The sequence below is a fragment of the Onychomys torridus genome, chromosome 22 (assembly GCF_903995425.1).
Source record: "Onychomys torridus chromosome 22, mOncTor1.1, whole genome shotgun sequence".
Classification (NCBI taxonomy): Eukaryota; Metazoa; Chordata; class Mammalia; order Rodentia; family Cricetidae; genus Onychomys; species Onychomys torridus.
In genome coordinates, this window is record NC_050464.1 from 41,726,034 (window position 1) to 41,747,438 (window position 21,405).

Here is a 21,405-nt window from a genome sequence, read left to right on the forward strand (position 1 = left end):
GTGTAATGACATCCCTAAAGGTATCAACTAGTAACGTCACAGGGAAAGGCCACACCCAGCAACTCCAGCCCTGGCACTGGATACATTCAAACACTACATGGAATGGCCAGCAGGGACTGCAGGGGCATTCATACTGCCATACACAGTAAAGCCATAAAGAGAAAGAGAAAACTTCTAACTAAAACAGCACCTGCTTGCAGTCTGGTATAGTGTAAGTACTGACAGAGGGCAGTCTTCAGAGCTGTGCACCCAGCCTCAGCTAGTCAAGGTGATTGTTCCCTGGGAAAAGCAGGCATCTATAAAGCAGGACACGTATCACCACATCCTTTCCTCTGTGGCTATAGATGGCTCCATCTAAACAGATCTGCACATGTTACTGTACAAGAGCCCTGGCTGATCTGTAATGAATACAGAGTGGGCACGAGACACTGGGATTGGTTGTTATTACTGCAGAACTCACCAATCTTGACTAATATTCCACTGAACATAATTAGTAACTTCACTCTCCAGGAGAGAGTCAACTATGAGAGTGAACTATCTAGTGGCCCAGTCATGTGCCAGTCACACAAGCTTCATGCTATAAGAAAACCACATTTGACTCTTCCTCTCGGTCCCATATTGAACTCGAGTTGGAAGAGGTGAGTCTGGTCTCAAAATGGAGGTAAAACCACCGCCCGGTCGCCCCCAGCCTGACTCTGGCCGTCGCAGCCGCGGGGGGGGGGGGGGGGGGGGCATGATCCAAAGGAACCAGAACAGTTGAGGAAGCTGTTTATTGGTGGTCTGAGCTTTGAAACCACAGATGATAGCTTAAGAGAACATTTTGAGAAATGGGGCACACTTACAGACTGTGTGATCCCCAAATGAAATGTTCCAGGGGCTTTGGTTTTGTGACCTACTCCTGTGTTGAAGAGGTCAATGCTGCGATGTGTGCTCGGCCACACAAGGTTGATGGGTGTGTGGTGGAACCAAAGAGAGCTGTTTCTAGAGAGGGTTCTGTAAAGCCTGGTGCCCATTTAACTGTGAAGAAAATTTTTGTTGGTGGTATAAAGAAGATACAGAAGAATACAATCTGAGAGACTACTTTGAAAAGTATGGCAAAATTGAAACCATAGAAGTTATGGAAGACAGGCAGAGTGGAAAAATGAGAGGATTTGCTTTTGTAACCTTTGATGATCATGACACAGTTGATAAAATTGTTGTTCAGAAATACCACACTATTAATGGGCATAATTGTGAAGTGAAAAAGGCCCTTTCTAAACAAGAGATGCAGTCTGCTGGATCACAGCGAGGTCGTGGAGGTGGATCTGGCAACTTTATGGGTCGTGGAGGAAACTTTGGAGGTAGTGGAGGTAATTTTGGTCATGGTGGAAACTTTGGTGGAAGAGGAGGCTATGGTGGTGGAGGTGGTGGCAGCCGAGGTAGTTATGGAGGTGGTGATGGTGGATATAATGGATTTGGAGGTGATGGTGGCAACTACGGTGGTGGTCCTGGTTACAGCAGTAGAGGAGGCTATGGTGGTGGTGGACCAGGCTATGGAAACCAAGGTGGTGGATATGGTGGTGGTGGAGGAGGATATGATGGTTACAATGAGGAAGGGAATTTTGGTGGAGGTACTATGGTGGTGGTGGGAACTATAATGACTTTGGAAATTATAGTGGACAACAGCAATCAAATTATGGGCCCATGAAAGGGGGCAGTTTTGGTGGAAGAAGCTCAGGCAGTCCCTATGGTGGTGGCTATGGATCTGGTGGTGGAAGTGGTGGATATGGGAGCAGAAGGTTTAAAAAAAAAAAAAAAAGCAGAAAAGGGCTACAGTTCTTAGCAGGAGAGAGAGCGAGGAGTTGTCAGGAAAGCTGCAGGTTACTTTGAGACAGTCGGTTCTAAATGCATTAGAGGAACTGCAAAAATCTGCCACAGAAGGAGTGATGATCCATAGTCAGAAAAGTTACTGCAGCTTCAACAGGAAACACTTCTTGTTCAGGACTGTCATAGCCACAGTTTGCAAAATGCAGCTATTGATTCATGCAGTGTAGTGTCAATTAGATGTACATTCCTGAGGTCTTTTATCTGTTGTAGCTTTTTCTTTTTCTTTTTCTTTTCATTACATCAGGTATATTGCCCTGTAAATTATGGTAGTGGTACCAGGAATAAAAAATTAAGGAATTTTTAACTTTAAAAAAAGAAAGAAAGAAAGAAAGAAAGAAAGAAAGAAAGAAAGAAAGAAAGAAAGAAAGAAAGAAAGAAAGAAAACCACATTTGAGAACAACTGGCACCTAAATCAGTGTTAGCTAATCTTGACAGCCTTGGGTGTATCTAGGTGCAAAAGTCAACCGGCTTCTCCAAGTTACAGAGCATCAATACTTACGGAGAATCAATAGCTACCCACATATGAGCCAGAGAAACTGGGGAGTGAATCTTTTCTTCTGGGATGTGTCTTAGATGACATGTACATCTTATTTAATGAGTATATTATCGCTTGAGCACCTGAACTGATAAAGTAATTCTCATGAAGAATAATGATGTTCAGGGGCTCCTGGAGTATTCACTCAGTGCTCACATAAGACACTTGGACAAAAACCACAAGCAGGGGTTGGGGATTTAGCTCAGTGGTAGAGCGCTTGCCTAGCAAGCACAAGGCCCTGGGTTCGATCCTCAGCTCTGGCAAAAAAAAAAAAAAAAAAAAAAAAAAAACAACAACAACAACAAAAAACAAAAAAACCCACAAGCAACTTTCCTCTCTGTTGGTGCCCATGACAACACCCAACAACAACTCCACAGCAAAACAATCTGTTTAGAATTCAGGGCTTCTGTGTACAGCTGCTGTGGCCTCACTCGGAAGAAAGTGTCACCCTAGCAACACCACATTTCCCTCTTTGTTGGTCAGACCACAAGCTTCCCTGTTAACAGCCAGGTGGCATATGAGAGTATGGACACACTGCCCTGGCTTCAGCCTGGGAGCTGACCCTAATCCCTCATTAAGCCTCACGGCTCCTTTCACATCCTGTTCCTGCTTCTACACATGCTTCTTGGATGAAGGTAGACAAATCAATGAAACAAACAAAAGCAGTTAAAATCTGAGGCTGTAGGTAGGGAAACACTTCCTCCATGGGGTCTAGGGAACTGCCAGAGAGAGAGGGAGAGAGAGAGAGAGAGGGAGAGAGGGAGAGGGAGGGAAGCATGTGAAGATCAGAAGTCATTTCCACGCTGCCCATGACCCATGACTGGTCTATTCATAGTCAAGCCATCCGGAATGTCCCAAACTCTAAACCTCAGCTTGAAAGAGGCTTACGCAATCATTGTATAAACAGTATGCAGAGCTGAATGTCTTTCTAGTGTGATACAATAGTTGGTTTGGGTCTATATTCTGGGCTTACAGAGTCATTAGTAACAGTTACAGGTTCTCCATGGTAACCCGGCAGCCAGAGGACTTTCATAAAAATTATTTTTATCCAAATTATATTAGGGTTGGAAGAATAATATAATGTCACAAAGATCTATTACCTAGGCGTAAGAGCTTCTATCACAGGTGATGAATTATTTATAATGGCCGGCATTATACGGCAATGTTTTCAAACGGAGGATTTGTAAATGTCCTTTGCAGATGCAAATGAACAGATTAATAAGGAAACAAGCTTTCTGGTGTGAGAAGCTGGGATGACAGATTAGCTATTAAGAGCAATTTATAGGTCATAAGATAGGAAAGCTGGCAAGAAACACTGCCACTGCCAGCTCTACAAATAGTAAAACCGCATCTGGTTTCCCAGGGGTTCCTGTTAGACGTTTTCATTACACCAGAAAACTGCCAGAATTTATCATGATTTCATTTCTAGAAAACTTGATGCCCTGTGTAAACTTGATGTAATATCAAGTGTTGCCATCAGTGCCACGCCACAATGCAGCCGCTGAGAGCCAACAACTTCTGAATAGCAGAGAGAAACTTCTAGTGTCTCTTGGGCACTGCCTAGGGTTCTCCTTTTTTGCAAGCTAGTGGCCAGTCTACACCACAGGAGGACCTCACAGCCACCATGATGCCACAGTAGACAGCTTGAGTTGCAGCAGCTGCTGGACAAGAGCTGGATGGGTAAAGCACCAGGAGATAGCCTTATCTCAGAGGAGCTTCCCATGACAGAGTTCACTCTAGCATGATGTTGTTTTAATTCCACGCCATCATTGCCAGACAGCCTGCATTTACGGTCATTTCGGTGACTATAAAACACTGTTCTGCAGGGGTAGGAATGTAACAGATCACCTCAGAAGGCAGTATTTACACTGAATCATAAAACCTGGGTTTGGCAGGCTGGGATATAAGGAGGGATATGGAGGAAGACAGATGGGAAACACACGTGTCCATGAGTGTCTCAGAAAGGGACAGCTTGTGTGCAGATGCTAGAAGATACCGGGAGACCTTTAAATTGGGTGGAAAAATGACCCTCAAGGATCCGGAGAGATATTTTGGAATGAAATAACTGAGACCTTCTGCATCCATCCGCGAAGGAATGTTACCATACCCTTTCACTAGAAAGGCCAGGTCGTTATGGTTGCTGAGGCCTTTGAAACACACAGCTCCCAGATGTTCAGAAACAAGGACAGGCAACCTCTGCTCTTGGTGTGCTCACTCACTCTAGCAGATTCACCCTCTTCTCCTATGGGGAGAAGTGACAGCCACTTCATGGGACAATGATGACCACACATTTAAAGAGCTTGGAATTGTGCCTGGCACACAGAGTATATTCAATTATTGTGAACTGTTGTTATATACACTGAACGCCAATGAAACTGAGTAAATTAACAAATTCTATTGTCATATATTTATATTAATTTAATCTGCTTTGAACATTTATTTAAAGTGTAAATGTACTAAATCAATGTCATCCTTCCCTCTCTTATTATGTCAACTGAAAATTCTGAAAACATCAGATCCTTGATGTGATACTTGTCAACATCCCTTTGGCACATGAATTATTTGGAATACAAGCACATATATTCATTTTCTGAAATCTCCAAAGAAATAAGATATTGTACAAAGGTCTGAGTTGAATATTTATATGCTCAATAAAGAAAAATTAAAATTCTAATTTTAATTAACTTGTCTAAACTTGTTTTATTTTAGCTTGTCATAAAATATGTACAATGGCATTAAACAGGTTATATTTGTTAGATAAATTTTTTACCATAAAAAAGTGTGTAGCTTGCTTTTTCTATCTCTCTGTCTCTCTGTCTCTGTCTCTGTCTCTGTCTCTCTCTCTCTCTCTCTCTCTCTCTCTCTAAGGCAGGGTCTCACTCTGTAGACCCAGCTGGCCTAAAATGACCAGTATTTTTAATGTAACATAGTAAAAAATGGGGTATAGCAAAGGAGCCTCCCATGAAACAGAGTGGAACAAGGCATCTAAGCCATGGAGTTTGGATCTGCATGAGGGTGTACCGAGACATCGCCTCTCCTCCATGGTAAGAATGTCATGGTCAGTTCACTGCACCAGCAACCTCCAGCTCTAACTCTCATGCATAACTCCGCCATGTTTGCTTGCCTGTGGCTAGAAGCAGCTCCTTTGTCTGCTCAGGGCTCTTGGTTTCTCCTGACCCTTCTTGCTTGTCTACCGGCCACTCCTCACCCCATCGGTCACACTCCTGTTAAGTCTTAGAAATCTTCTCCCTGTGGCCTCTGTCTGGGCACACGGGCACGAAATGGTCCGAGAACACAGTCACCACAGCAGCACGGTGGTGTTAATGCAGTGACAGGTACTATTCCTTTTCTCACACTGGCACCCAGGCAGCAGAGCTGGAGAATGTGACAGCATGGATCTCCAGGCGTGGTGTGAACCTATGCAGACTACGCTCACACAACAGGGATGTCATGAATCACAAGAGCTTACAATGTGCAGCAGGAAAGGGGGAAGGGTGCAGTTACACAGCACAGTGGGGCTCCTTTCTGAAGGAGGCCCATCTTAACTCAGACAGGCAAACATGAAAAGCATGCACCTCAGAGCCACTAAGTGACTGAATTCCAAGCCTCCCATTTCTATCACCTCAAATCTGCACAGGGCCTATCACAAGGTAGAAATGTTTACCCCACTTTTCAAAAGAAAAACGCACTAATTAACTGGTCCAAAGTGAAATAACTAAGAAAAAGCAAGGCTAGGCTGTAAGTCAAGACCTGATAGCAAACAACCCCACATAAGGGACAGGCAAAGGACAGACAGGTCACTACACTGCTCACTCACAGTGTAGTCCTGGCTGTACTGGAACTCATTCTTTAGACCACACTGGCCTTGAACTCAAGAGATCCGCCTGCTTCTGCCCCCCAAATGCTGGGATTAACTGCCAGGATGAGATGAACCATTAATTAATGTACTGTATGGTGTCATCTACAGATGTGGGATGTGTCTAGTCCAGACCTGGCCCACACACCTAATGTGATTGACAGCTCCCAGAAAGCTGCCCCGTCACTGAATTGCAGCCACAGCTGTAAGTAACTCTATGGAGGGACATCCATAGATGGCTTCCAACTCCCATACCAGGCTATGAATTCAAGGGTGCTTAAATGCACCTTGACAAGGGTGTGCTCTTAGAGCCCCACAGAAAAGAAGAACTGGGTCAACTCCTACAATGGCAGGAACCACTTCCAGAAGGTTCCACTCAATGTAGCACAGTATTAAACAGGCACAGTTTTATGGAAGCCTCAGGTGTCTCTTCCTGAAACACTCTTAACGGGAGTGCAGTATCTCGCTCTGGTTCAGTGGTGGGAAAGAGGGAGGCAATGGCTGGACCCCCGAGAGAGGAGGAGCAAGGTGAGGTGGGCGGGAGGTGACTGACAGCTTCGGTCTGGGTGGGTGGGTGCAGCCCTGTTCCACTCCAGCTCCCAAGAGAGGAAAACATCTCCTGTGAGAAGCCTATACTGGCCATCCTGATCATACCCAGGGTGCACTTGGCCTCATTTTAAAGCTCAGAAGATGGGAAGGGAGGGAGGAAGAGGAGGGTGAGGGAGGGAGGGAGGGAGGGAGGAAGAGGGAGGGAGGGAGTGGAGAGAGGGGGGTTGGGGGAATGAAGGGGAAACAGGAGGGTAATAGGCTCGTTTATTTCTTGAGTGGATGTGGTCAGACTAAGAGAGGTGAGTGGCAGTGCTGGGATGAAGGCAGGCAGCGAGCAGGGCACAGTCAGATAGCCCCATGTCTATCTGACATGTCTATAGCAGAACACAGTCAAGGCTGGAAGGGTCCGTGGGGAGGACCGCTGGCCAATGTGAAAACTGCAATTTCACATAAAGAAGCACAAAGCCTTGATTGTATTTAACGGGTTCTCTGAAGGAATATTCTTTTTCTTTTTTGTACACGAGTGTTTTGTTCATTTATTTATTTTATGTACATGAGTGTTTTGCCTGCATGTATGCATGTGTACTGTGTGCATGCCTGGTGCCCACAGAGGTCAGGAGAATGCATTAAATCCCCTGGAACCAGAGTCACAGGTAGTTGTAAGCCACTGGGAACTGAACCTGGGTCTTTTGTAAGAACCACATGTGCTCTTGACTGCTGAACCATCTTTCCAGTCCTTAAACAGCTCTTTTAAAAAACAAAACAACAAAACAAAACAAAACAAAACCCCTTTGATTGTTTCTAAACCTAATTTTTAGTGTGATGAACTTAAATTCACAGAACTGATAACTAAAGGGAAGAGACACCCATGTCCAACCTGGATGCCAGTTTCTTTCTTTAAAACAAGTTATTTCAATTAATTGATTGTGTGTGTCTCCGGGGGATGTTCGTGTGTGAATACAGTGCCCATGGATTCTAGAAGAGGGCACTGGATCTGCGAGAAGTGAAGTTACAGGCAGCTGTGAGTCACTCAGCATGAATGCTTGGGTGCTAAGCAGTACTTACTCTTCAACACCATCTCTCCAGGCCCAAAGTCTCCCCACAGAATGGCCAAGTGGGCTACAATTCTCCTGCTATGCTTCATCTAATGTTGTCCGCCTCACGAGATGAACAGTGGTCCTCAAACTTCTCACAAGTGCCATCAGAGACAGAACCAGAGTTAATGGGACATTTAACACATGATGGGTACTTGAGAGAAATGCATTGACTAAGTCAGCTGAGGAATGTCAAGGATGTACTTCAGAGGCTTGGGAATAAGAGTGTGGGAGATGGAGTCATCATTGGGTTCTTAATTCTTTGCATAACAATGTCCATTGCGCTCTAAAACTAGCCCATGCGGTGAATGCCAGCTGCATTTAGAAATCAGCCATGCTGCAGTGGCAGAGTCTAGGCTGGCATTTTGCATTAAAGAATACCCAGATGGCCAGGCATGGTGGTTGAATTGCCTCACATGGTGGTTCTATTTTTATTTTATTGAGGACCCCTCCCCCCATTTCCATAATGACTATTAGAAGTTTATGCTCCTCCCATAGATGAGCACAAATTCTTCTCTCCCATATCCTCATCAGCATTCTGCCTAAGATGAGGTGGAATTCCAAAGTAGTTTTGATTTGCTCTCCCTGATGACAAGGATGTTGAACACTTTTTAAAAATATTCACTGGCCATTTGTGTTTCTTTTGAGAAGTGTTCAGCTCATTAGTCCATTTACTGATTGGCAATTTGAGGTTGTATTCTGTTTTGAGGTTTTGATGTATAGTTTTTGCAGTTGTTTATTATTATTATTATTATTATTATTATTATTATTATTATCATTATATTACATTCTGAATATCAGGCTTCTGTCTGAGGTACAGCTGGCAAAGATGTTTCCCTATTCTCTAGCTGTCTGTTCACTCTGCTGATGGGCTCCCTTGCTGTGCAGACATTTTTAAATCCATGGAGGCCCATTTGTAGACTCTGGGGACTGCTTCCTGAGCTGGTCCTGTCCAGGAGGCCCTGGCCTGCCTCTCTATCTTGAAATACATTCCCCATGCTTTCCTCTGCAGTTTCAGTTTTTAAATTAAGACCTTTGGTCCATTTTGAATTGATTTTTGTTCAGGGTGAGAGATGTGGATCGAAACATAGCCAGCAAGGAAGGACTTCCCAGCAGGGCCCCTCTGCCCAGCTGGGCTCCCCACCTCCTTACAAGCCAGGTCCGCAGGCTTGCTCTCTGAACACACACTCTGTTCCTCCTCGCCCTTTGGTTATACTTTTAAAAATAACATTTACTTTATACTTTAAACGATAACGTTTATTTACTTAGTGTGTATGCACCTGTATGCCATGGTGTGTGGAAGTAGAGGGCCACTTTCTGGGCTCTGTTCCCTCCTATCATGTGGATTCTAGGAATCAAATGCAGGGCATCCCGTTTGTGGTATGAGCCTTCACCTGTTGAGCCATATCATTAGCCCAGTGCTAGAATCAGGTTTAAGTACCTGTTTATTTGTTTCAAATAATACCGAAGGTGTCTTTAAAAGCACTGGCTATAAGAATTAAAGAAATAAAGCACTGCTCACTAAATGGGAGGGGGGAAAAACTTGGTTAAAAATCATACAGCTCTTAAAATAATCTCAGGTAGACAAAAAAAGGTTAGATAAAAAAATTAAAATAGAAGCAAATGAAAGTGACTATCTAATATCTGAATTGAGAGGTGCTTCCTATGCCTGAAAACAACAGAAACTACAAAGAAAAAAGCAAGATACATCTATAAAACTTTTAATTTATATGTCAAAACATGGAAAAAATACCACAAAGAAAAATCAGATGGCAAGACCTTTTCCTGGAGAAAAAAAAAAAAAAAAGCTGCCATGTGTAAAGGGCCTATAACAAGCACATACAATTCACCAAAAATGTTTTTTTAAAACCCCCAAATAAAAAAAAATCAGAAAAAATAAGATAATAAGATAGATAAAATACTTCACCTTTTAAATACCAAAGTGTAAAGAATAATTTTGAGCAGAGCTCAGCAACCCCAGGGAGTGGTCTCACCACCTGCAGGAGCCGCCGAAGCCTCTAGACCCAGTCACAGGATATCCTTGTGATGTCCTTGTGATGACTTTCTTTCTAGAGTTGAATCCAGTCATTTTCAGCTTTGGCTCTATTGGTGTTTTGGGCAGGGAATTCTTGGCTACAGGACCCTGTCCTGTGTCTCCCCTTACACCACTAAAGGTCCTCAAGTCACATCACCAGAAATGCCTCCTAGGAAAAAGCAGGGTTTCCCAGGTGACACACAGCTGCTGCTCTATGCAAACAAATAATGCAGAAGCCAAAGGAAGATTGTTACAGGAAACAGTCTTGACACTTTCTCTCTCTTTTAAAAAAAAAAAAGTATTTTCTCATACAATACATCCTGACTGCAGCCTCCCCTCCCTCCACTCCTCCCAGACACCCCCCCCCACTTGCTCCCCCAGATCCACTGCTCCTCCATTTCCCTTCAGAAAAGAGCAGGCTTTTCAGTGATATCCATCAAACAAGGCATAACAAGATGCAATAAGACTAGCCATAAACCCTCATATCCATGTGGTGATATTGTGTTCCCCAAAATATTGTGCACCCTAATAAATTTATCTGGGGTCAGAGAACAGACAGCCACTAGGTATAGAGGCCAGAAAATGGTGGCACTCACACCTTTAATCCTAGCATTTCAGAGACAGAAATCCTCTGGATCTCTGTGAGTTCAAGGCCACATTGGAAACAGCCAGGCATGGTAACACACCCTTTAATCCTAAGAAGTGAGCCTTTAATCCCAGGGAGTGATGGCAAAAACAGAAAGATATATAAGGCATGAAGACCAGAAACTAGAAGCTTTTTAGCTGGTTAAGCATTCAGGCTTTCGAGCAACAGTTCAGCTGAGACCCATTCAGATGAGGACTCAGAGGCTACCAGTCTGAGGAAACAGGATCAGCTGAGGAATTAGCAAGGTGAGGTAGCTGTGGCTTGTTCTGCTTCTCTGATCTTCCAGCATTCACCCCAATACCTGGCCTCAGGTTTGATCTTATTAATAAGACCATTTAAGATTCCTGCTACATATCCAGGCTTGACGAGGCAACCCAGTAGGAGGAAAAGGGTCCAAACCACAAAATCTTCAACCTACATCTGTCCTGTCTGCAAGATGTGCTGGGGGCAATGGCGACTCAGAGCTTGTGAGAGTGACCAACCAGTGACTGTCATGACACTTATGGGGAGATGACAAAGCTGTGAAGTAAGTGACTGGACAGCCCTATTGTGAGACCCCCCATGTTCACTAAGATACTGAATTCAACACGTTTGTTCTAGTGACTGGGATCGTGCTAGCTGACACAAGCATCAGAATTTCACTTGCAGTAGATTTTAGATCTTGCTCATGAAACAGTACAAGAGGGTGTGAGACACAAGGCTGAGTGGAGGGAAGGTGGACCTGACTCCACATCGGCAGCTGACCCTCACTGTCAGCACTGACCCAGCAGGATGAGCAAACGCACAGGCCATCACAACTGGGGGCTGTTCACAGCCAGGCTAGAAGCAGAAGAAAACATCTCCACTCACTATATGTTGTGTGGAACTGGGTCACAGCCACAGCCAGCTGCAAAATGGGCAGAGCAGTGCATGTAGTGATGTTCAGATAGAAAAGAACTGGTCTTGGCAGTTAATACTTCATTCTTTATTGGAGACATAACAAAATGTTAAATTAAAAAGCACAGTTTAGTACACATTCACACACACCCTATACTTGCAATCTACATGTGTGTGTATGTGTACATGTGTCTGTGTATGTGGGTTTCGTGTGTACTCCCACATGGTCCTGCAGTGGTGTATGGAGGTCAAAGGTCAACATTGGCTGTCTTCTTTAATTACTCCCCACCTTGTGTTTAGACAGGGTTTCTTACTGAACCTGTGCTCACCAATCAGCTGGACTAGCTGGCCAGCAAGCCCCAAGCATCTCTCTGTCTACCAGGCACTGAAATTACATATGAGTGTTGCCATGCCTGGCCTTTTATATGGGTGCTGGGGATCCAAACTCGGTCCTCATGCCTGCACGGCCATGTCCCCCACCTCCCCTAATATTTTTATTAAAAAAACCCCACAATCTCAGGATCATTTCTATGGAAGTAATACCTTGCAACCCAGCAATTCTCACTGCAAATATGCCCACTAGAGAAATGCACAGGAAAATGCACTAAGCTATCAGAGTGTCAGAAGTCACAGGACCACACAGGGGGCTGGTCAGATAGCATATGGAAAGTCCACAGTCTAGCATGACTATGTAGATATGTGTGTACACATGTTTGCATGTATGAACATCTTTAAAGGCTGCCACTAAGAGGCAGCCAAGACTTAAAGAAGGATGCTGTTACATGTAAAGAACACAAAACTAAATTATTTGTGCACACACGAGTGTTTCTTTAACAAGATCTGTAAGAGGTTGTGAAACAGGGGGTTAGCAAGGTCCCAGGTCAGGTGGTTCCTGTTCGGAAGCAGGAGGTTCCCATGTCTTGTGGGGCATCTTCCAACATCACTGGCCTCGGTACCAGATGCCACAAATGACTCCTGTCCTCTCCAGAAGGCTGCACACTAAACGGGCAGCAGGTGAATAATTCCCTCTAGTGACAGTCACTAAAGGGAAGAATGTGGCAGAGCAGAGGGTGCATTTGTCTTACCTGTAATGTTTGGAAAACCTGCCATGAAAATCTACCCATGTTATTTATATAATTTTTATTTTTAAAATGACAGAAATAAAGCATATTAAAATAGCCACAGTAATTATTTTCAGTGGTGAAAACTGGCTGATGTAGATTAAAATTCTTCATTTTTAAAGAAAAGGTCAAAAGATTTTTTTAAAGCCCTAGTATTTTTGCTTATGAATTAAAAAGAACAGTTTCAAAAGAATAAATTAGTAACAAATGGTGACAGAGTGGGAGTCATAGCTGTAGGCTCTTTGGAGAACTTCGGTTAACAAATCAGGAGCACTGGGGATCAACCCAGGGCCTTGCACAAGCCAGACAAAGGCTGGGCCACTGAGGGGACAGGGGATGCCAGTGCAAACTGCTTGGACTTCTCAGAGACAGGCCCAACCTATAAACTCAGCCATCGTGCATTGCTTTCCAGACATACAACGTGTGCACTGTACTTTGAAAGCCGATGCAGACTGCTTTTAAAAAATCTCTGTTGCTCTGGCTTACCCACTTCTTTAGCATCTGCTCTGTAAGAGAATGCTCACTCACTGGCTCACTGGCAACCCAGGCACACTGGGTCGGACAGTGCCATCCCACCGTGGAGAGTGATACTAGCCAGGAGCACACAGTGAATGGCACACAAGGTAGTTGTGTTAGACCCAGACTCACCACTACAAGGACCAATTTGATACTTACTGGGCATCTACTATCTGCTGCTAGGCACTGATGAACAGTGGCTGCTTTGATTTTATCAAGTGCAAGGCTAGAGCAGAGAAGACAGGAGGCAAGTGAGGACAGAGGGAGGAGTAGAAGTCAGAAAGACTGAGAGCTTTCCAGGCACTGAGAAAACTCAATGCAAGGGAGGCAAGTGATACGAACTTCTCTGGAGTGCCACAGAGGACAGGAGCAAGGGGAGAGGCATGGTCAGATGCTCACCTCCTGTAGGCAACAGGAGTGTGGCTGACCAGAAACTCCTGGGTCTGGAGTAGAGGAAATGGACACATAATGAGAAATGTTCAGGACATAGACCTGCATAGCACTGGTACTGTATAGAGCCAGAGGCCAATGACACAAGCCCATGTTATATGAAACACCACAGCAACCATGTGAAAAGATGTGTCTTCATTTCACAGAACGAGCTGAGCCGGGGAGGCTGAGTGCTCTGTCCTCAGTGGTGGGGAGCATCAGCCTGGGCTGGTTTCAGAGCTTTAAAAGTGTCAAACAGTCTCTGAGTGAATTAGTCACCGCAATCCTGCCTGTATGGCTGTAGCTGAACAGGAGAAACGGGGTGGAGGGATTCTCCTGGCATCCTCTATTTACAAAGCTACAAAGACATCCGACTTGCAGAGGCACTGGTGGCCAGGTAGCTCCACCAATGGTGCAGAGGGACTTCAGCAAGGCCAAGTGTTTTGCCTTGGAATGCCTCCGGCCCTCACCCCAACCTCTGGCCATAAAGGTCACCGATACAATCCCTCCCTTTCCCTCTGCAGTCATTGCTGTGAGAATCTGATGTCTCCCACTCCCCTGAACGTTTGGTATCGTCTCTGTATATTATGGATCTGTAAAATCTGTCATGTTCCTGTATGTTTTCGGTTTTTGAGGATGGCGACAAACGGCACACACATTCTGCCTGTTTAATTTTCTGGTTATGCACAAATTTGCATCTGTGAGCGCAAGACAACAAGACGAGCTGGGCAAGCATGGACTTCAGTGAGCTGGGCTTATGCTTTTCTCTTATACCTTCCAGCAAGTCACTGAACCTTACAGAAATGTTGTTTTTTTGTTTGTTTGTTTTTGTTTTTTAAAGAAGGGGATACCTTTAATCCCAGCACTCAGTAGGCAGAGGCAGACAGAACTCTATGAGTTCAAAGCCAGCCTGATCTACAAAGTGAGTTCCAGGACAGCCACAGCTGTTACACAGAGAAACCCTGTCTTGGGAAAAAGGGAAAAAAAAAAAAAAAAAAAAAAGGATAAAGATGTGCCTTGCAAGACTGTTGGGAGATATAAGCAACGCCTACCTCCGGCCTGACACAAAGCAAGTATCTAGGAATGCTGTTATCTGTCACAGTCAGATAGCACATGAGCAATAGATGGTAGCTATTCCACGAGAACCTACAACAGATCATATTTGTTTAGGAAACCTAAGTTTTAGAATAGCCTTAAGGTCCCCTGTGCCAGACTGTGCTCATAAGAAGGAGCCGTGGTTACTTCCAGGTCAAGTCATCATGCATTGCTATGAACTCTCCTACCCAGAAAGGCTTTACCTTATTTATTTTAACGGCAGAAGTAAACTCCTCATCCTTTGGTCACTACTGAATGACATTCTATAAGCCTGTGACCGCTGCTCTAGTTTGCCAAAGTCTTTGAACGCCTAACCTGTGCCTAACCTGTGCTCTCCCCATCACGCCCATGGCCTGACACAACACTACTACAGCAAAATAAGGCAAGGTGCTCCCCTGTAATCCCAGCACTCAGAATGCTGGGCCAGGAAGACTGTAAGTTCCAAGCCAGCCTGGTTTCTGGGGCGAGACCCTGCCTCAAGACAATATTAAAAACAATAAATAAAAAAGGGTGCATCACAGGTAAGTGATAAGAGCCAGCCCTACTTAGGCTCACGACCACAGCACCGTGCTTGTATTACTCATGCCTTGCTCGTGAGGACAGATGCTGTGCCTCAGAGCACCCTGGCCGTGTTTCTGTGTGTTTAAGACAGAAAGAACTACATATACTCACTGCCATATTTTTTAATGCCTAGGCAACTCCCCCAGACTAGCCTTGTTCATCAAAATTTCAACCACTCTCCATGATTCCTGTCAATGGCCAATTCTTTGATAAAATCCATGCTGACCTTTCCTCCCACCATGACCTCACCCCTCCTGGACAACAGAGCATGAGCTGCTGAGTAGAGACAGCACTATGCAAACCCTCTGTCCATAGTGCTGGAAGAAATGTGTACACTGTTGTACCAATCACTGGGCTAATTCTACGGGATCCAGTCTGTCTGTGGAACGGGGATCAGAACAGCTGTATTTACCAGCAGCCTCAGCTGTCCCTGGCCCTTTACATGCAACACCTCTAGGCTGGCATTGACCCTGAAGGAAAAAACAAACTGTCCCCATTTTCCAGATGGCCAAGGCATCTATCTAGATCATCATCCAGCTCCATCCAGTTGAGGGCCATGCTCTTCCTGCTCTTGTGTCTAAGACAATAAATGGTGGCCTGGCTCAACACTCCGTGACAGCAAACCCTCCCAAGCAGAAGGGAACTGAACACAAGCTAGTAAATCAAGATGCCCTCAGGCACAGGGAAATAGAAACTCATAAAACAATACTTTATCATTCCACACATTCCTAAGTCTCGGCTCTACCATCCCCCAGAGGAAACCCCAATCCATTTGGGATATTAATTATGATAAAAATTTATTAAGGACTCATAAATGCTAGGCGCTACAGGGACCACTTGAAAACACAGCCACGCATCTGTGCTCATTCTGAGAAGATTAAGTGTCTACTGACGAGGGCTCCTGGGAGCAGGAAGCTCTGTGCTCTGACTTGCATTCTCCCTGTCCCTTCTTACAACTGTTTATTATTTATTTAGTCTCTTGGATTTCACACCAGACGCCAAAAACTAATGTGTTCCAGGTAAAATACGACCTCAGCAGAGGTGCACAGTAGCTCACTGCCGGCCTCATCCCCATGGAGAGCCTGTGAAATTCTGTCCACAGTGCTTCACATTCCCCGACTTCAAGTGAAGATGCTGACAGACGGGGCTCTTTTGTTGTAACCTGGAAGCCAAGACTCAGTTCATTTTCATTTACTTTTCCATTTGGACATTATTTTCCTTGTAAATGTCCTCAAATCTCTAAGTCCTACCTTGCTCAGAGCCTGAGGTCAAGGTGGGACGGCAAAGTAATTAATACATGTAACAAAACTACGAAAAGAACGGCATGCACCTGAAATCCCACGTGATTTACACCTGACAATTTGGCCTTGATGCCCATACTCCAGGTCAAGCTATTACATTTTAATAAAGTGACACTTCCACTGAGTGGCGTCCAAAGGACCAGGAGGAAGGGATTAACACAGGAAAATGGCAGGCCAGTGAGTGGCTGGTGCACGGTATGAATTAAACTGGAATTATCAATGATAACGTTAAATGAACAACAGAATGTACAGGTAAATACACATAAACTAGCCTCTGGAAGGCAATGTTAACTCTGAAATAAGGTATGGTTTCCTAAGCTGGGGAAGGAACCCACACAGCCCAAATCCTTTGGTCCCCCCACCCCTATTCATGCATTCTTTTTACAGAGCACAGAAACATTTATTTCACTTCAGAGCAAGCTACCATGAAAATAATCCCCCAGAAGAAGTAGTGCATTGATTTTCATGCTATGACGCTGACTTCCTTCCCACTGATTCATGGGATGGTTTAAGTATCTGAAGAGCAGACAAGGCCTAATACAGATCTGGCTGCACAAACCCCTAAGCAGCTGTGGGAAGGGGTGCATGTGCTATGTTCTGGAATCTACAACAAGCAAAGCCTTGCTTTAGGAATCTCCCCCAAAGCCCAGGAAGCTGGCCTGCAGAGCCTAATCTCACAATAGTCTAACTGCACTGGTTCAGCTGAGATACTCTGTAATAACTGCTAAGTCAAAGACAATATGGATCACAGACTGGAGGGTGATACTAAACATAGCAACAGAAGAAGGAAGGAGCATCAGAATTTGGTTAACAAAGGTCTGAACCCCTTGGATTTCCTTTATAAAAGGAAAATTTAATTTCTTCTACTTGTTCACTGGAGTCTAAGCAGGTTATAGCCTCATGGGACCTCCAGACTTTTCACTGTTTAATTCTGGGGAGAAGTAAAGATATACATCCACTTTCTAATCACCTTTCAACTTTAATAAACTTCAATGATAGTTACAGAATTTGTGCTAGGCCAGCAACAGCTGAGTTCCAAAGCCAGTGTAAGAGCCCAGTTCATCACGCTGCTCAGACCTCAGGCCATAAAGAGAAATTTAGTCCAATGCACAAATCTGCTTAATGTGCCCCTGGTAGTAGATGGATTCTGTTTAGAGCTTTCTCTATTAAATCATTTAAGACTCTGGAGCTGCATTTTGCCTTAAGTAGCTCTGGAATTTCATAGGCAGAAGGGATGGGTCATTTCACAAGGGATTTGAAGTCACTGAGTTCTGGCTATGAGGAAGCCAGACAAAGACATTCCTGATGAGAGGCAGCCAACAACTCAGTAATGTCAGTTAAACCCTCACTATACAGCAGATCCTGAGGTGAGGCATCAGGGCACACCTGCCTGAGTTCCAAGGGCAGCACTTGGGTCACTGCTTCCTTCCTCGGCACCCAGAACAACAGTAAGACAGAGAGGGGCCTACATGTGCAGAACGACTCCAGGAGACAGTCCCTGAGAGGGAGAGGCGAATCTAGAGACCTGACACATTCATACCACATGCCCTGACTACTGCAGCTGATGAGAAAGAGGTCCCGATGCTGTGGAGGTGAAGAAGGAGTGACAGGTCACACTCTGACTGGGGTGACTGAATCGAGGTAATGGACAACGAGGAAATGCCTTCAAAGAAAAGCATTGACACTGAAAATCTGCTGTATGAATTCACCAAGTCCAGCCTCCTTTTCTGTGAGGTGTCTGGAGTGAGCTGTCTGGTAGCATAGGAATTAATTAAGGAGTGCCTTGTGTTTGCTTCACCTTTGCTATACGTAATCCCACTGGACTGAAATTAGGTTTAGGTGAACCACTGAACTAGTTTAGTGTGTGTTCCCCAAAGATCCAGAGGTAAAGGTTTGGTCGTCAGAGTGGCATTATGAGTAGCTAATGGAGACCTTTAGGGGGCAGAGCCTCATGGGAGGTCATCGGGTCACTAGGGTTCCAAAGATGTTGTCACCATGGTGTGCAGCCCTTGCATGAGGACCAAGCCATGGGGCCACCTATCTTGTATCAGAACCTCAAACTGCAGGTTCGCTCGCTCAGTGTTCCTTAAAGAATCCTCAAGCTTGACTGGGAAAATTTGAAAACCAAAGTGTGAGGCAATCAGTAAGGAAGGAACATTGGCAGCTTCCACAAAGGTCCAGGAGATTCACAGCCATTATTAGTCCTGAGGTCCACTAGTGATGTGGATGGAAGTTTAGCTTAAATATGGAGAAAACATATAAAACATTCTCAAATATAGGAAACAGACTTTTTTGTGGATGGTGGCAGCATATTCACCAAATGTCACCCTAGAGAACACAGTGAATGCTGTGGCCCCCAAACCACTCAGCTGCATGAGAAAGCTGCACTGAGCATTCCAGAAAACCAACGCTGCCTCCAAAACTGCAAAACTAGGGAACAATTCCAGGGGCAAATTTCATCACTAAACTGATCAGTAAAATAAATCTTGCGCCATTAAAATTGAGGGTTAACATACTGAGGGAAAAAAAAAATCTACAACTGACCAAACAATAAATTCAGACAGGAAGTTAGCCATCTCACCAGGTACTGACGAAATCAGCTCTGTGAGGCCCTATCTAACTCATGGATTCCATTTAGTGAGAAAGAGTTAAAAGTGATGGAGAGAAATGAGATCATCAGTATTAGACATGTGATCCCACTACCTGGCAGGTGGAGGCAGGGGTTCAAGGCCATCACTGACCACACAGTGAACTAGAGTCCACCACGGACTCCATGACAGCCTATCTCAAAACCAAAACTCAACAACAAAAGAACAGACAAAATAAAGTGATAAAATCAGGCAATACAGTTGAAACAGCAAATGACTACTAAAAGGCAAAGTGTGTCCTTAATCAGCTTAATGTGCTCCTGACTTCCAACCCCACACACTGCCAACAGCTCTTTCCCACACAGACACTCCTCATTATTCAGTCACGCCCCCCCCCCCCCCCCACCCACCACCATCTCATTCAGAAAAAATCTTTTAAGTACTGGAAAGTAGTCAAGCACAGTCATACTAGCAGGTACAAATTCCCCCCATATTCCAACTTTTCCCTAGAACTTTGAATTGATAACAAATGTTATTTTCTTTAAAATGATAGGCTCACCAGTTCAATTTTTGATGAAAAAAATCTTCTAACATCCAAGTCAAGAAAACCATTTTTTTTGCCATTCTTTCACAGAAAAACATGTCCCAACAAAGACAGGCACAGGGAGGCTTTTTCTCTGAGACAGCTTTGGCTGGGATACAGCAGAGGTGAGGTGGGCCTTACAACTCAGCTGGTCAGAGAGGATGAAAAAGACACTCATCACTCAAGAGTTGAGACCAGCAATCCAGCAATGTCCATGTTTTTATTGCTTCACAGAGTGAGGGACTAGGAGTTAGATCCCTGATAGGCAGACAGGTCAAAAGAGTGGACACAGCCAGAAAACAAAGGTGTCAACAAAGACGGCAAACGTCCATCCTCCTGACCAGAGACAAAGGCCTGGAGGCCTGGCAGACTTTTTCTCTGACCAGTGGTGTCTCCCAACCTGTGGGCAGGTCTGAAAAGTTCAGGGCCAGAACATGTTTACTCCAAAGTAGGAGGGCGGTCAGTCTCCCTGTCTTTGTTTAAACTGACCAATCCTAATTAGGGGAAGACAACTCCCAAAGAATCCCCAAATCTCCTACCTTGAGGGACAACTGGACTTCATCTTCACAAGCCCCCACCATGTATATGTGTGTGTGCCCCAAATGTGTGCTGTGTGTGTGTATGTGTGCCCCATGTTTGTGAGCTGTGCATATGTGCTATGTGTGTGTGCCCCGTGTATGTGTGTGTGTGCCACCCATGTGTGCTGTGTATGTATGTGTGCCCTGTGTTTGTGAGCTGTGCATGTGTGCTGTGTGTGTGCCCCATGTGTGTGTGCGCATGTGTGCATTGTGCATGTGTGCTGAGTGTGTGTGTGTGTATGTGTATGTATGCCCCGTGTGTGTAAGATGTGCATGTGTGCTGTGTGTGTGCCCCGTGTGTGTGTGTGTGTGTGTATGTATGTATGTTCCATGTGTGTGTGTGCCCCGTGTGTGTGTGTGCCCTGTGTGTGTGAGCTGTGCATGTGTGCTGTGTGTGTGCCCCGTGTGTGTGTGTGTGTGTGTATGTATGTATGTTCCATGTGTGTGTGTGCCCCGTGTGTGTGCCCTGTGTGTGTGTGCATGTGTGCGCTGTACATGTGTGCCCCGTGTGTGTGTCCCGTGTGTGTGTGTGTGTGTGTGTGTGTGTGTATGTATGCCCCTTGTGTATGTGTATGTGTGTGCCCTGTGTGTGAGCTGTGCATGTGTGCTGTGTGTGTGCCCCGTGTGTTTCCTCGTCTCTGATAAAGGTCCTTCTTCACCAGCTGATTCTGTCTGCTGTGCGTGAGATTTTCTTCCCCACTGCTACTTGTTGGATGAAACATTTTAAAAGTTCTATTTATTTTTTTATTGTCTTTTAATTCTTTAGCTGGCAGGGAAAATGAACCTGACCCAGTAAGGTGAGTACATTCTCGGGAGAAAACCCCACCCCCATTACAAGTTCATGGCAGCAAAGACAGAGAGCTTCAGCATACGTCTGCAGCCGTGTAGGTGCACACTCGGACCTTCACGGGCGTCCCATCCTGACTTCTGTGCCAACGTCAACATAGTTTTGCTTTGCATCTTTAAAGATGCAAATAGCCTCTTTTTATTCCCTCTTTATTTATTAACTGAGCACAGTTCCAGGGTCAGTAGATTTGAACACTGTCCCTAGGATCATTTGTCATGTGCTCTTGGGTGTGTAGTTGGGGTGCTTTGAGCCTTAGATTGCTCACTTAGCCCAGTGTCAGGAAAAGCACAGACACAGAGCCCTGCTGTGCAGAGGGTGAGAGCACTTGG

The 21,405-nt window shown here is 44.9% G+C and overlaps 1 protein-coding gene and 1 pseudogene across 3 annotated transcripts in view; one reads left to right on the plus strand and one right to left on the minus strand.

The window, feature by feature from the left end:
- The window catches only part of Ttc28 (tetratricopeptide repeat domain 28), a 417,040-nt gene that overhangs the window by 125,466 nt on the left and 270,169 nt on the right, over positions 1 to 21,405 (minus strand). The gene's annotated exons all lie outside the window — the stretch shown is intronic.
- Positions 656 to 1,871, plus strand: LOC118572180 (annotated as a pseudogene).